The sequence below is a fragment of the Vombatus ursinus genome, unplaced genomic scaffold (assembly GCF_900497805.2).
Source record: "Vombatus ursinus unplaced genomic scaffold, bare-nosed wombat genome assembly UNPS02014787.1, whole genome shotgun sequence".
NCBI lineage: Eukaryota > Metazoa > Chordata > Mammalia > Diprotodontia > Vombatidae > Vombatus > Vombatus ursinus.
In genome coordinates this window covers 1,711,321-1,727,891 of record NW_020954565.1, presented here as the reverse complement: position 1 = coordinate 1,727,891, position 16,571 = coordinate 1,711,321, and positions in this window count along the sequence as shown.

Here is a 16,571-nt window from a genome sequence, read left to right as displayed (position 1 = left end):
TGTTAGAGATGGTAAGAAGTCTGGAATGCAGTGTGTAAGGGGGGAATAATATATAACGAGCCCAGAAACTCAAGTTGGAGCCAGGTTCTGGAGTGCTTGAAATGCCAAACAGAGGAATTTGTATCTTATCCCCAAGGAAGTAGGGAGTCAGTGAAGTTTATTGAATATGGGAATGAGACTGTCAGAACTGGGCTTTAGGACTAGGACTTTGGCAACAGTGTGGAGAATGAATTAGAGATGGAAGAGACTTGAGGTAAGTAGGCCAATTAGGAAACCATTGTAATAAACCAAGCAAGGGATGATGAGTGCATGAAATTAGGTAGTGATTGTGCCAACAAAGAGAAAATGGTGGATCCAATGGTCATCTCTAGGTAGATGACCCCCCATGTCTAATTACCCAGCCTTAGTCTCTCTCTCTTGAGCTCTACTCAGTCATATATCAACAACTGCCCACTGGGAGTTTCAAGCTCAATGTCTCATAGATACTCTATATTCAACAGATTCAAAATAGAACTTACTATCTTTCTTTCCCAAATTACCTCTCTTCTGAAATTCCCTTCTTCTACCAAGAGCATCATTCTTCCATTTACCCAATTTTGTGACTTCAGTATCATCCTTGAATGTTCACTCATTTTCTTCTTAACTGGACTGTTGCAAGAGCCTCCTTACTGGGCTTCCTGACTCAAGTTTCTCCAAAATTTAAATCTATTTTCTAGTCAACTATCCCACATTTCTAAAGCACAGGTCTGACTATGATTTCATCCTATGTATTAAAATCCAGTGGTTCCCTATTACCTCTAGAATCAAATATAAACATCTCCATTTGGCATTTTAAACTTCTTAATAACCAATCCTACTTTTATAGTCTCTTATACATTATTTCCTACATGTATTCTTAGGATCAGCCATATTGGCCCTCATACGTACACACTCTGACATTTCACCTACCTTTTCTGTATCTGTACTAACCACTGGAAGATCTGATCACCTTCAAGACTCAGCTCATGAGGCCATCCCGATCATTTCAGCTGCTAGTGACCGCCCTCTCCAAACTACCAAATTCTTTTATTTTCATTTTGTATATATTCATCATATGCTTATGTAGGGAGATAGTTGGGCTTTGACTTTCTGATAATAATAATAATAGCATATATATATTCTATACACATATACATACATACACTTTGTGTGCTGTGCTAAGTAATTTACAAATATCTCATTTGATTCTCACAACTCTGGGAGGTAGGAACTATTCTTTTTTGTCCACTTAATAGGATTTTAATTTTTTCAATTACATATAAAGATAGTTTTCAACACTCATTTTTTTATAAGATTTTGAGTTCCAAATTTTTTTCCTCCCTTTCTTCCTCCCATCACTCTCCCCAAGACAGCATGCAATCTGATATAGGCTATACATGTACAACCATATTAAACATATTTCTACATTAGTCATATTGTGAAAGAAGAATCAGAACAAAAAGGAAAGACCATGAGAAAGAAGAACAATAACAACAAAAGAAAAAAAAAGTATGTTTCAATCTGCATTCAGACTCCACAGTTCTTTATCTGGATATGGATAGCATTTTCCATCATGACTCTTTTAAAATTTCTTAGATCATTGTGTTGCTGAGAAGAGCTAAGTCTATCAAATTTGGTCATTGCACAATGCTGCTTTCACTGTGTATGATGTTCTCCTGGTTCTTCTTACTTCACTCAGCACCAATTCATGTAAGTCTTTCCAGGTTTTCCTGAAGTCTACCTGTTCATCATTTCTTATACCACAATAATACTCCATTACATTCATATATCACAACTTGTTCAGCCATTTCCCAATTTATGGGCATCCCTTCAATTTCCCATTCTTTGCTGTTATAAAAAGAGCTGGTATAAATATTCTTGTACATGTGAGTCCTTTTCCCTTTTTTATGATCTCTTTGGGATACAGACCTACTAGTGGTGGTAGGAACTGTTCTTATCCCCACATTGCAGTTGAAAAAACTGAGGCAAATAGACCATGGGCACAACTTGCCCAAGGACACGCAGCTAGTAAGTTTCTGAGATTGGATTTGAATTCAGGTTTTCCTGACTCCGGGCTCCCCTTCCCCCCCACCAATAATCATAAAAATTAAAGGATGATGACAGAGGCAATAAAGTGTTAATATGCTAACATGGCATTAAGTCAACTGTGAAAATGCCTCTCTGTTCTGTGTCCCCTTACTAAGTGGGAAGACTTTTCTCATAGTGAATTGTAAGGCAAGGTTGGGATTGGTTGGCTGAAAATTGGCAATAGTCCTGGAGGCCTTCAAATAGCTACACCTCCCATCCTTTTGGGTCAGATAGTACAGTCTCCATTTGGCAGCAGTTCATTAGGTTGAGCCAATGCAGGCTTAAAAGAGTCTGTGAATTTTTGTCCCTGAACCTATACCAGAAGGCAGCAGGGCAGGAAGTGGAGTTTGTGTGGCATTTAGCAGCCAAGCTACTATCCTGGCAGGATATACCATATTTATCAGTTTGAGAGTTTATCAGTTTAGTAGTTAACCAGTTTAAGTGAGTCCAAGCAGGGAGTTTATATATACATTCTGCAATCAGTCATAGACACAGAGAGGTAGGGACTTGATGAAGGAAACAGTTTCAAGGTGTTTGATCTCTGGTAAGAGAGAAAAGAGTAGACTGTGACTTCAACGAAGAGCTAGAAAACTTGGGAGTACTGTTGAGCAACCAATACAAGATACCGTGCCCTTGGGAAAGCAGTATGAGGATTCCATAAAGAAAAAAAGAAAAACGCTACAGTCCCAAAGGTGTGTTCCCTACGTCTGCACCTCATGACCATCGTTCCAAATTTGTGCCCGGTCTTTTCATAGATGCTATGGAAGAGGATCCCCTATATTTATGGGGGGAAATGCTTTATAGCTACTACTCTTACTACGCATTTTAGTAAATGACTTGTTTGGGCTAATTGCAAATATTGGATGACAGTTCTCATGACTCTAAGGTTGACCCCCTTCTCCACTAACTCATGCTATTTGAGACAAAGTCTTTATCATATTACTTGGGAACATTGGATTGTTACCCCATCAGAGGACCAACCAGAAAAATAGTAGACAAGTGAACTGGAACAGATATCCCTTTGCCATTTTTTGGCCATTCAATGATCAGAGGCCACAGCATCACTTATTTTTTTGGCATGTCAGGGGTTGGGGCAAGGATATGCTGTTGTCATAACAACCATGACCAGACCTGACTTTCTGGGGTCTCCTTTCTTCTGACATCTCCTTTCTTCTGACAAGTTCGAAGCTCATGTGCTCTCTTCCCTTGTCTCCCTTCATCACTGCACCATGTCTTACTGTTTACATGGTACATCCTGATTGGCTTCTTTGGAATCCTCCAAAGTGCTGGGTGGCCAAACATTGCATTGGGAAAGCTACTTCAATCAGACAAAGGACAGAGATAATGTTGGAACCCACAAGCAGCCTGCTTGCTGCATTCCTAATATTAATGGCTGCTGGATGTCAGGGAACAGCATGATAAAACACTGAAAGTCGAGACTCCTTAATTCCTGGGGCCCCGCCTTGCCATGGAAGCCCCCCAGTGTGGCTATGTTTGTACACCCACACATATGAGTTATAAGCAGGTTCCCTTTTTATTAAGCAGGCGGCATTTTTCATGCTGGGGCAGCACCTATCTATCTTCTTTCTGGCAAAGCTGTCTGCTTTTCAGTCAGCCTCTGACTCAAGATCAATGAGAGAAAGCTTTTTGAAGGTGCTCTTAGGTCCTGCGGCAAGGGAGATGATCAGAAAGCTGCCATAAGCTTCAGAGCCACTTGACAAATTAGGGACTATTTTGGTGCTCTATAAACTGCTGTCACATCACTTACAAACACTAATTAGAGCTCCAGGACTTTGTGAGGGAGAGCGGCCAGTGCATTAAATATCACTTTTGCTTATTGCAATTAGTGTATACATTGACTTACACTTCATACCACAAGTCTATCAGAGATGGAAATGCATCAGGAATGATTTAAAAATTTATAAGGTAAATTTGGCTGGGCTTCCAAATAGCTTTTTTCCTGTTGACCTTTGACCCTCGTGTGTGTGTGTGTGTGTGTGTGTGTGTGTGTGTGTGTGTGTGTGTGTGTTAAATGTGCACACACAGATGTTTCCAGATCCTTTCCTTTGCCTGGACTGAATTCAATGCATGATGATGGCCAATCACCCCATGTACTTTTATTAACTTTCATCCTAAGGATCAAGTATCCATGATATAATGTCTGTGGTTTCTGTCAAGCAATTAGCCATTACAGGACCATGCAGTCCAATGCTGACAATATTTTATGCTTTCTCAGAACATTTTCAGCAATGGATCTTATTATTGATGAAGAGGCATTAAAAAATCCATTCTGTTGATTTTTGAAAAACTACTTGAAAGTTTTTTTTTTAATGGCATTGCCATTCAAGAGGAGAGAAGGGGATAGGAGGGCTGGGAGTGCAGGAAAGAAAGAGGGAAGCAACCTTCTTTTCTTTTATTCGACTAATAAGAGGATAAAGGAAGATTTGTTTTTTAAACAAAAGAACATTAAAGAATTCTCAATATCTGTAGATATAGAAAGGATTTTCTCAATTTCCTCCAATTTTTGTGTACATATGTGTATTTATATTTACATAGTGCCCATCAGAGTAGTAATTAACAATTTTTCCATTTGGAACAAAGCATAGAAAATGTGTTTCTGAGAAAGTGGCACCCTTAAATGCAAAAAGGGTTGTGGGGCAATGTGGATATGGAGATGGGCAATGCATGAGTTCTAGGCTAGGAAAGATCTCACCTGGAATCAATCATTCAATGAGCAACTATTTATTAAGTGTGTCCTATGTTCTAAGCACTGTCCTAAGTACTGGGTATACAAGGATAGAAGTGAAACAGTCCCTGTCCTCAACAAACTTACATATTTTGGGGAAGACAGCATGTAGATAAATAGGTATATAAAATGGATAAAAAAAAACAAAAAAACAAATACAAGGTGATGTAGGCAGGGGAAGGTACTAAAGCTTCATATATAGGTTAACACTTGAGTTGAGTTTTGAAAGAGACAGTGAACTCCAGCCCTTAGGGACAGGCTGGATACACCAGCTTTTTATTTTGTCTAGCTATTTTTGCTAACTAGGTGCCAATTCAGTTTTTTCCTTGCTGCTGAAGGGCTATAAGTGCTATTGGAGCCCTCTAAAAAATGCCATCCTGGAGAACAGCCCATATTGCCTGGTCCTAGTTATAACTCTGGTTCCTATAAATGGAGGAGGGGGGAGTTGTGTAAAGATATGATTTTGTGAGAAAATACCATCATTCAAATGAGAAGTCCTTCTAAGTTGGCATGCATTGTGCTATTTTAAAAATGCTACTTTTTTCCCTTGGATCAATAAATACTGCTTGAATACAAGACAATGACCATGACCACAGATAGAAAGATGTAATTCCCTCAAATAACCAGACGTTTTGAAACTCTTTAGCTGGTTATTTTCACTGAATTCAACCAATGCTTTTCAAGACAGTTTCAGGATCCATAGTTCAGACTCTGATCACCTCTTACCTGGGTTATGGCAATAGCTTCCAAACTTGTCTTTCTGCTGCCAATCTTGCACCTTTCTAATCCGTGAACCACATAGAGTTTGAACTGATATTCATCAAATTCATATCTGACCCTGGCACTCTCCTGCTCTTCAGTAGGGCCTATTCCCAATAGAAGTACAAAATTACCAGTTTGAAATTTAAAGCCCTTCAAAATATGCCCTGCCCATCCAACTATAATCTCAACTCACTCTCCGTTTCCTTCCTCTCTCTCTCTCTTTCTCCCACTCCTTCCTTCTGCCTCCTTCCTTTCCCTCCATCTCTCCTCTCTCTACCTTCTCTTCCTCCCTTTCTCTCTTCTTCCTTTCTTTCTCTTCCTCCTCTCTTTTTTCTCCTTTCTCTGTCCCTCCCTCCTCCTCTCTCTTCCTCTGTTTCTCTCCCTCTCCCTGTTTCTCTCTTCTCTCTGTGTGTGTGTCTCTCTGTCTCTGTCTCTGTCTCTCTCACATACACACACACACACACACACACACACACACACACACACACACACACACACCACTATGAACTCACATGTGACTTCATTCTCAAACTGGCCTGCTCCCAGTTCCCAATACATCATATTCCATTTCCTGAACCTGCTGTACATTTCTCTGCACTGGCTGTCTCCATGTCCTGAATGCAACTTGTCCTCATCCCAGACTCTTAGATTTCCAACTTTCTTCAAAGCACAGCTCAACAATTGCCTCTTACATGAGGATTTTCCTGATGTTCCCAGATTTTAGTGCTCTTTCACTTTTACAGTTACTGAGTACTTATTTACTTATCTGTATCTATTCAGTAGAGTATTGCCTTAAAGGTGAAGGACTGTTTCATTTTTTTTTATCTTTGCATCCCCAGCACCTCCAATTTGTCTTGCATATACAGTAAGCATTTAATAAAGTTTTATTGAAATGAATTTAAACCAGTATTTGTATACCTACATTTTTTTTAATACCAGACCTGAAATCTCATGGGTATAAAAAGCTCCCAGGGAGAACATCTTATACGAATGCTAGTAAGCAACTGCTTCGAAATTTACAGTCTTAGAGATTTGCTTAGGGAACTGAGAAGTCAAATGTCTTGCCTGTCATAACACAAACATTACGTGTCAGAGGAAAGACTTGAACACAACTCATCCTGATCCACTACACCATGCTGTCTCTCCTTTCTATACCTTAAAAGGAAGAAAACTGAATTGTTTCTTTTCGGATTGGAAAATGAATGTTACCTGATTTAATATTGCTTTTGTGAACATGGCTAGTTCTATGCTCTGAATCTTTCTATTCTCCTTACACTCCAATTGATATGAGGAAGAAAGCATGTACATGCTCAGAAAAGTCCTGAAAGACACCAATGCAAGGATGGTTTTTAAGACAGTAAGCTTCAGTTTGTCCTGATTGCTTCCTGCCTATTTGCTTAAAGATCAAATAAGATTCTCTGTTTAGCTTGTAATGTCCTTTTCAACCCGGCACTGACCTGTTTAACCTTATTGTACATAATTCCCTTTCTTGTACTCTGATCCAGACAAACTGTCCTTGTTATTCCTTACACATAATACCATGCCTTTGAACTGGCATTGTCCATGCCTGGAATATAGTCCTACCTCACCTTCTTCTCTTAAACTCTCTAGTTTCCTTCAAAGCTCTGTTCAGTTGCCGCCTTCCACATGTAGTCTTTTAGGATCCCTCCAGATGATAATATCCCCACCCCAACCCTTAATAAAAATTACCTTGTATATTTGATATTCATTTAGTATATAATTATGTTTATTAATATTGACTCTCTCAAATGAATGTTACGTAGTTGAAGGTAGGAATTCTGTAGGCTTTTATCTTTGTATCCCCAGAACCTAGTATAATGCCTGACACATAGTAGGTACTTAATAAATGCTGGTTGATTGACTGATTGAACCAATCTCAAAAGCAATCAATATAATAAAATAACCTTACCTCCTATTTATTTCAAATGATGCTACCTAGGCATGGGGGGAAATACCTCTAATGTGTGCTGCTGGGGAAGTAAGGATGGTAGATCTCTTCATCTCAATAGTTCTGAGCTGCAAAGAGCTAGGCTAATTGGGGGTCTACAATAAGTCTGGCATCAATGCAAGATGTCCCCAGGAGCAGAGGTCCACCAGGTTACCTAAGGAGGGGTTAAATGGAACAGTTCAAAATTCCCAGGCCTATTAATAGTAGGAATAAAGCCCCTGAGTAGCCACTGTGCTTCTTGCCTCAGTAAGACAGGGAGATGGAAGGAAGGAAGGAAGGAAGGAAGGAAGGAAGGAAGGAAGGAAGGAAGGAAAGAAGGAAGGAAGGAAAGAAAGAAGGGAAAGGAAAGGAAGAGAGTAAAGGAAAGGAAGGGAGGTAGAAAGAGGGAGAGGAAGAGAGGGGGAGGGAGGAAAAGAGGAAAAGGGGAAGAAAAGCAGGAAGGAAAGAGAAAGAAAGAAAGAGAGAGAAAGAAAGGAAGGAAGAAAGGAAGGAAAGAAGGAAGAAGGGAATAAAGGAAGGAAGGAAGGAAGAAGGGAAGAAAGGAAGAAAGAAAAGAAGAAAGAAAAAAAGTTTTTTAAAGTGTTAACAGGGTAAAAGAGATAGGGATAAAAACTTAAGTCCTCCCAAATTTAAGAAGATTCTTTATCATTCCCACAGGTATATAGAAAGGAAAAGTACCAGTCTGGAGCATTGGGTTTTGCATATAGTAGGGGATTAATAAATGTTTGTCCAATGGAACTGAGTGGAAGTTCCAATCAATAAATGGCAGCATACATACAAGCATCACAGGCGGGATGAGAAAAATTTCTGGCAGAGATTCAGAGTCAGGCATAAACTCAGTCCAATCTTTGCTTATAAAGCCCAGTCAAAATACTCATGTGAAAGGCACTACGTCTGAACAAATCATTCTTCATTTAAGAGATAAACATCTCCTGCTCATAACTAATAACAAGAGGGCAAGGGCACATATAGGAATATAATGATTATTATCTCTTCTTCCCAAGTCTGGCAGGGTCTGTCAGTGACAGCTGGGGAACCTGATTTCAACAACTGGCTGTCCTGGCTACACAATGCTGGTGATGTTCAAGGTCTCCTGTGTCATTCTGATTGTCTCTGAAACAATAGCAGGCTGAGCGTGATTGATCAGTCTTCCATTGCCAAAACTCCCTTTCAGCACCTACGGAAAACATGCCATTCACGGAGATTACAATCTGGGAAAGTTGTATGATCTCCAACTGGTGCACCTGCTTCACATTGTTCTTCCTTCACGTGTTCTGGGTGTTTACAATGAGAAACACATCACACCATCAAAGTCAGTTCTCTTATGTTCCGTGCCCCAGATCGACTTTGCACAGTGATGAAAAATGGAATCTGGGGTGAGGGGCTAATATGTTTTAGAATGGAGATTCTTGCGATTTTTACAGTCTAGTATTTAGTACTGAACTAGACGAGCTCACTCTGAAGCCATACTTTACTTTTGCAAACACAGAATCTCTGAGTTGAATAGGACCTCAGAGGTCATTGAGTTCAACAAAGAAGATGAAAATTGCCAATACAACACCCTCAACAGGTGGTCATCCAGCCCTTGCTCTGCTTGATTATTTCATGTGAAGATTCATGACATCATGAGATCATCTATTTAGAGCTACAGGGGCCCTTACAGGTCCTCTAGTATCATTTCTTTATTTTATAGATAAGCAAGCTAAGATCCAGAGGGGTTAAATAATGGGCCCAAGAATACACAAATGAAACGTAACTTCATATTTGGTCTCCCTGCCTCAAGTCTCTCTCCACTCCAATACATTCTTCATATACTCAAAGTGATTTTCTTCACCCCCCTCCAAATTCAATAAACTTTCCTGAATCCCTATCAGCTCCAGGAACAAATAGGAATTCTTCCACTGTCTGGCATTTAAGACTCTTCACATCCTGGCCTCTTTCTAGCTTTCTAGTTTTCTTAAACATCATTCATCTCAATGCTCTCTGTGGTCCAGCCATACTATCCTACCTTGCTGCTTGTTACACATAACTCCATATCCCATCTCTATGGTTTTGTACTGTTTTGTTCCCCATTCAGTGCTCTCTTTCCTCACCTCCACCTCTAGGAATCCATGGTTGCCCTTAAGAGTTACTTCAAGTACCTCCTTTTGTATGAGGCCTTTCCTGATTGCCCAATAGCTCATGTCTTCTCCTCAGAGGCTGCCTTAGATCTATTTTGTGTGTTTCTTTTGTGGTGTTTAGTCATTTTTTCAGTCATGTTCAATTCTTTGTGACCCCTTTTGAGGTTTTCTTGCCAAAGATATTGGAGTAGTTTACTATTAACTTATCCAGCTCATTTTACAAGTGAGGAAACTGAGGCAAACAGGCTTAAGTGACTTGCGCAGGATCACACAACTAATAAGTAAGTGTCTGAGGCCAAATTTGAACTCAGGGAGATGAGTCAGCCTGACTCCAGACCCAGTGCTCTACCCATTGTGCCACCTAGCTGCCCTATATAGTTGTTTCCACTATTGGAATTTAATTTCATTGAGAATAAGAAGAATTATGTTTTTTCCCCTTCGTATCTCCAAAGCTTAAAATAATGCCTAGTAAATAGTAGGAGCTTGAAAAATGTATATTGATTGATAATTGCCTACAAGGTTTCTGAATCTAAATCAACCATTTATTCCAGTGCATAGAGAATGTGACATTTCCAAGAACAAACCAAGGTCCAGGTACATGCTGGATTAACTCCATGACTGTTCATTACTTGTCTTCAACAAGTAATGTCTTTTCTTTTAAATCCTTCTCATGCATTTCTAATGTCATGGCAAGGTATATGAAATATGGCCACACAGGAATGTTATTAGTACTGGGGGTTGTTATGTTTAGAAACCAAATCTATTGAAATTTTCACAGTTGAGTGAGTTATTCAAAGTAGTCACCTTGGAGTCTAGATACTTATTACAATGCTGCTGCCATGACACCCAAATTCTTTTTTTGGAATTGCCTTCAGAGATTCCTTACAACCACATCTTACATTATTATTGACCCAAAACACTCAATAAATATTCCTTGAGCATCTACTATATATAGGCCAAATTGTTAGGCATGAAGGAGAATATATAGATGCTGTTCCTTATTTCAAGAAACTGATCAGTTTCTGATCAAATCTGGTTGTTAATTTAAAAAAAAGAAAGCAATTTGCTATCAAATGCAGAAGATTTATACCCACTAAGAATTTTTTTTTAAACGGGCCAGATGTAGTGATGTATGTGTATAATCATTTCCACTGGGGAAGCTAAGGACAATGGATCTCGTGAGCTCAGGAGCTCTGAGCTTCAATAGAGCTTTTGGGTGTCTCTCTGCATTAAATTTAGCATTAATATGGTGAGCATCAGAAGCAATACAAGGATATTCTCAAGGTCTCTCTTAAGAACTTTGGAATTCATTGTGTGTCATGGGAGACACTGGCACAAAACTGCTCAGCGTGGCGTGCCCACATCAGAGAAGGTGCTGTGCTCTGTGAGCAAAGCAGAATTGAAATAGCTCAAAAGAAACTCAAGATGCACAAATTTAGACTATGTATCCCAAGTGTTCACATGGACTACTTGTGCCTTTGGTAGAACATTTTGAGCTTGTATTGGTCTGATTAGCCATAGTTGGGCACACTGAAACTTGGCTCTAGCATAGTGATGCCATTTTGGTCCTCTTCAAGAATGAATGACAACAACCTAGGCTGCCTAAGGGATGGTGAACAGGCCCACTTTGGAAGTGGAGCAGATCAAGATTTCCATGCCAATCATAGTGGGATCAGGCCTGTGAGAAGCTACACTATATCCAGCCTGGGAGATATAGCCTCAAAATGATATGGATGGATGGATGGATGGATGGATGGATAAATATATAAATAAATGAATGAACGGAATGTGATGCTGGTTATGGTAGGCAATTTCAAAAGATTTGGAAAAATATTGTGAGAAATGATCTCACTACTGGAAGGGTTACATAGCTTCCCAGAACCAGAGCTTTGAGAGAATATTCATGTATGTTTTGTTTAAAAAAGAATAGTCACATGTAATTCAATCTATCAAATGTATTAAGCATCTACTATGTAAAAGACACTGGTAAAAGCAGTGGGGATCCAAAAACAAAATGGAAAATACCACTTGCCTTCAAGAATTTTACATTGTACCAGAATATTTATATAGCTTTATAGACACACCCCAGAGAGGTGCCATGTCCAGACTAGGAAAATTAAAATTTCTTCAAAATCACAGAAAAAAATACCCTTGAGTCTCAGTTTCCACATGTGCAAAATGGGGATAATAGCATAACAGAATGCATTGTTGGAAGGCTGTACCTGCCACCAAGTATAGTCAATACCAGAAGGAATTCCCATTATAGCAAATCCAAGAAGGAGTAACTTAGCCCCTGCTTGAAGACCTCTAAGGAGGGAGAATTCAACCCTTCCCAACAGCACATTCCACTAATACCTGATTTTTATACTTGTATAATAAAATTTGTGCTATCTACCATATCAGGTTGCTGTGAGGACCAAATGTGATAATGCAGTTAAATCACTTTGTAATGGCGAAGGCACTCTATTGATGCAAGCCATTACTATGAAAATAATTCACAGGAAGAAAAATCACTTAGCCTCAATTGTCCACAAAAAAATGGCAGTGGACAATAGCCTAAGTTAGAAATTAATGGAACAAGCTAAACCACCACTGTAGTTCCATTACAAATAAGATGAGAACAATTTAAAATAAGTTGGAAATGAAAATGGAAAACTAATTCAAATGCATGAAAATGTAAGGTTTGAACTAAACTTCCATGAAGTTCTTTACTTAAAGCTTGAGGGTAACCCTCTCTCAGAATAATAGCACTAGATGGCTCTCCAGCGGTTAGATCTGAAGTGATATGATTGGCGGCAACATCCATTCTCTCCCTCCACTTTTGCACTTGGATTCAGCTTCCAAACTCACAGGACCAATTTAAAGCAGCTGCTGTCACAATATGGAGCTCTCGGGAAGTTCAGCTCTGTGATGAATTCCCAGCTCACAAACTTTGGGTGGTTTTAGATTTTCCTGATATGATTTTAACTAGAGTTCCTTTTTATAACTTTCACTAGGATGGAAGGTGTTAGGGAGGGACACACCGAAAATGAAAAATGAAGAAATCTCATTTCTCTTTTTTTCTTTCATTCTTTTTTTTTCTTTTTTTTTTCTTGGATAGTAATTTAGCTTTTCTAATCTAACAGCAGTAAATCTCCACAATTCTGTACAGGAGCATTGTGATTTGGCTTGAGAACAGGAAGCCCTGAGCTCTGGTTCTAGCCTTTTCCTCTGACTTTCTTTGTGGCCTGGGGCAAGATATTTTACTCTCTGGGCCTCAGTTCCTCATCTTTAAAATGAGGGAAATGGGACAGGTGATCCTTTAATTTCAAATATGAAATAATACAATGAGTGCATAATGAAAAAATTGAATGTTAATGAAATGGAGAACTCGTAATAATACTTGTCATTTATGTAGCACTTGAAGATTTTCAAAGTGCTTTGCAAACATTTAGATCTGGAAAGGACCATAGAGGACATCTAGTAGTTTTTTTTTTAATTTTAATTTTTGGTTGTTTGTTTTTGTCCAGCTCTGCAAGGGAAATCACAATGAAGAACTTTCTTTACCTATGGAAAGCATCACTTTATCTGCAATTTAGAATATTAGAAAATTGTCTAGTGACATTGAGAGGTTAGGTGACTTATTCAGAGTCATGCAGCCAATACACGCATGAGGCAAGTTTTGAACCCAGTTCTTCCAGACTCCATGATCAGCTCCCTGTTCAGTAGATTACATTGCGTCTCATTTTACATATTTAGCAATCGAGGCTCAGAGAATTCTAGTAATCTACCCAAGATCACATTGATAATTAGTGACAAAGCTAGAATTCAAAGTTGGATCCTCTTAATCCAAATGAAGTGCTCTTTTCCCTCTGCCATTTTCACATTTGACTTTCACAAAACTCTGTTTAGTTGTTGCTATTTCTATTATTCTCCCCATCTTACAGGTAAGAAAACAGACTCACAGAAATCAAGGGACTTTCCCAGGATCAGACATTTATTAAATGTTCAAGGCAGGCCTTTCAGCCAAATCTTCCATCCTACAGGTCTTGGGCTCTTTCCACTACGTCAACAAAGTGTAAATGCATGTCTCATTATACAGAAACTCAATGTAGTCATATTTATCAATAAAGGATCTGTTCTGCTATATATACAATGCCCAATAATTCACTTTACTTAATTCTCAGGTCCCGTTGGCCTGGTGCTTCAGTAAAGGTGCTCTTCAGTTCTTTCATTTACTATTCCATGTGATCTATGATTTTTGTTTCAGAAAAAAAAAATTGCAAACTTAACAGTGACTTACATACATGGCTTATTTGGGGGACATTTGCTTGCTATTTAATCCACATTCATTTAAACCTTTTTGATTTAACCTAAGAATCTCAAATTGTTGGAAATTACTTGGGAAATGTTGGCCCTATAAGATCTCTTGGCAGATTAATTTAGCCACACTGCTCCTCCTAATGGTCTTCTGGGTTATTTTTTGTGAGTCTAAAGAGGGGAGTAGAAAGCAGAGAGGACATTTGTCATTGAAGGAAGGGCACTCAAAATGAGAAATATCTTGCTTTCATGATCTCCCAGAGTGCTGTTTTATTGATCTGGATACCAAAAATGGGGCTACTAAATTGTCTTTCCCAAAGCATTCACTTCAAATCTGTCATCCATAAAAAGAAGTGGGGGGTGAAGTGGGTTAGAGTGGAAAAGAAAGAATTGAAGGGGAAAAAAACCAGAAATCAGAAACAAAATATGAAATCATACCAGCAAAATAATATTTGTTGAATATGGGACATTGAGTGGTTGGTATTCATATTGTTTTTGACAGATATGTACCTTACAATGTGATGGCCACAAGAAGCCCAAGATCTTATCTCTAGGCATGTTCAGAACTATGGTCCTACTCTATTGTTAATGTTTGATGAATATTCAACAAGAAGAGACATCTGTTCCTGCTATGGGACCAGTGTGTTGTTCTTAACATGTACTCTGTGTGTGTTTGTGTGTGTGTATGTGTGTGTGTGTTATTTTAATGAATAGAATAACAGAGAATAGATGGAGAGATAACTATGGAGAGATAACTAATGTACAGTTGGCACAGTATAGTAGTATAGGGTTGGATTGGAGTCAGCACTGTTTTTATCAAGCTGACTTTGGAGATGAAAATCTGTCTTCTGACACTAGTTGTAGTATATGCTTACAGGAACATCACTTAACCTTTATTCAGTTTCCTCACCTATAAAATTTTTAAAGGCACTTATCCTTATTTAGAGAAGTAGTGGTATAATGAATAGAAAGCCAGACTTCAGGTCAGGAAGATCTGTGTTCAAGTATTTTTTCTCTCTCATGTTGGCCATATTACATGTTGGTCAAGTCACTTAATTTGTCAGTGGCCTAGGCAACATTTTAAGACTAAGTTTCAGAGCAAGTAGAGATCTACTTTGGTAGGGGGAATCTCCTTACCCATAATCCTCTATGTCAATAAATCATCGGTCAAGTACCAAAATAAACAATACTGGAGAAGAAACATGGGGTTACAGTTCAAGAGTTCAAGTACCACATTTGAAAATCTGATTCTGGTGCATTTATGACGGGCCACTTCTAATGTCTACTTTCAGCTTTTGTAAAATGATGGTTTTAGATGTTGATTTCTAAATTTAATTTCAGCTCGAATTTCTATGATTCTATTCAATTTGAAATTCAACACACAGTTTTAATATGTGCTATGTACCAAGCACCGTGCTAGGCACTAGGGATATCAATAAGAAAACAAATCACTCCCTATGCTCAAGGAGATTCCATTTTATTGGGTTTGAACAGCATGGAACACAATTACATCATTTTTAAATACCAAATTATTTCAAGGAACATTATTAACTGGAGAGATTAGAGAAGGACTTTTATAGGAAGTAATAGTTGAGCTATGCCTTAAATCAGTCAATCAGTTAGAGGACAAGCATTTATTAAGCATTTATTATCTAAGCACACTGGGGATAAAAAAAAAGGATAATACAATCAGTCCCTGCTCTCAAAGAGCTCAAAGTCTAACGGAGGCGACAATATGTAAAGAATTATGTACAAACATAATATATACAGGATAAACTGGGGATCGTCATCTCAGAGGGAAAGCAATAAAATTAAGGAGGACTGGCAAAGTCTTCTTGCAGATGAAAGGACTTTATTTGAGACAAGAAAGGGGAGCCAGGAGATAGAGATAAGGAACCTTAGTAAGCGAATGATCCCAAAAGGCAGAGGTAAGAAGGGAGAACATTCCAATCATTGGAGATAGGCTGCAAAGGCACCGAGGGAACAGAGGAAATACGATGTCAATGAAAAAATTGGAAAGGTTATTTTGGTTAGAATGTAGAATATTGAAGGCAAATAATTTGAATTCATTCTCAAAACATAGTTTGGAACCAGATGTGAATGTCTTTAAATGGCAAGCAAAGGGATTTATATTTTTGTCCCAAAGCCAATCAGGGATCCATTGAAGGTTCTTGAGCAAGGAAGCGATCTGGTCAGTCCTATGCTTTAGGACTCTCCGTCTGCCAGCGATGTGGACGGTGAAGGGAAGCAGAGGAGGAGCTGGGAAGTAAGGAGAATGATAGGGTGGATGCTGCAGTAGCTCATGTAAGAGAGAATAAGGACTTTAGGATAATAATAATATGAATGGAAAGAAAAGAATGACAATGAGAAATGACATGAAGTCGGTATTGATAAGATTCGGCAAATGGGCATGAGGAAGTGAGAGAATAAAGAGTCAAGGATGAATCTGACATTGAGAGCCTGGGTAACTGGAAGGATGATTATATTCTTGGCAAAAATGAGGAAGTTAACAAGAAGGGTAGGTAATGAGTCTGATTGGGAGCGTAATGAGTTTAAGATGGGTAACTAA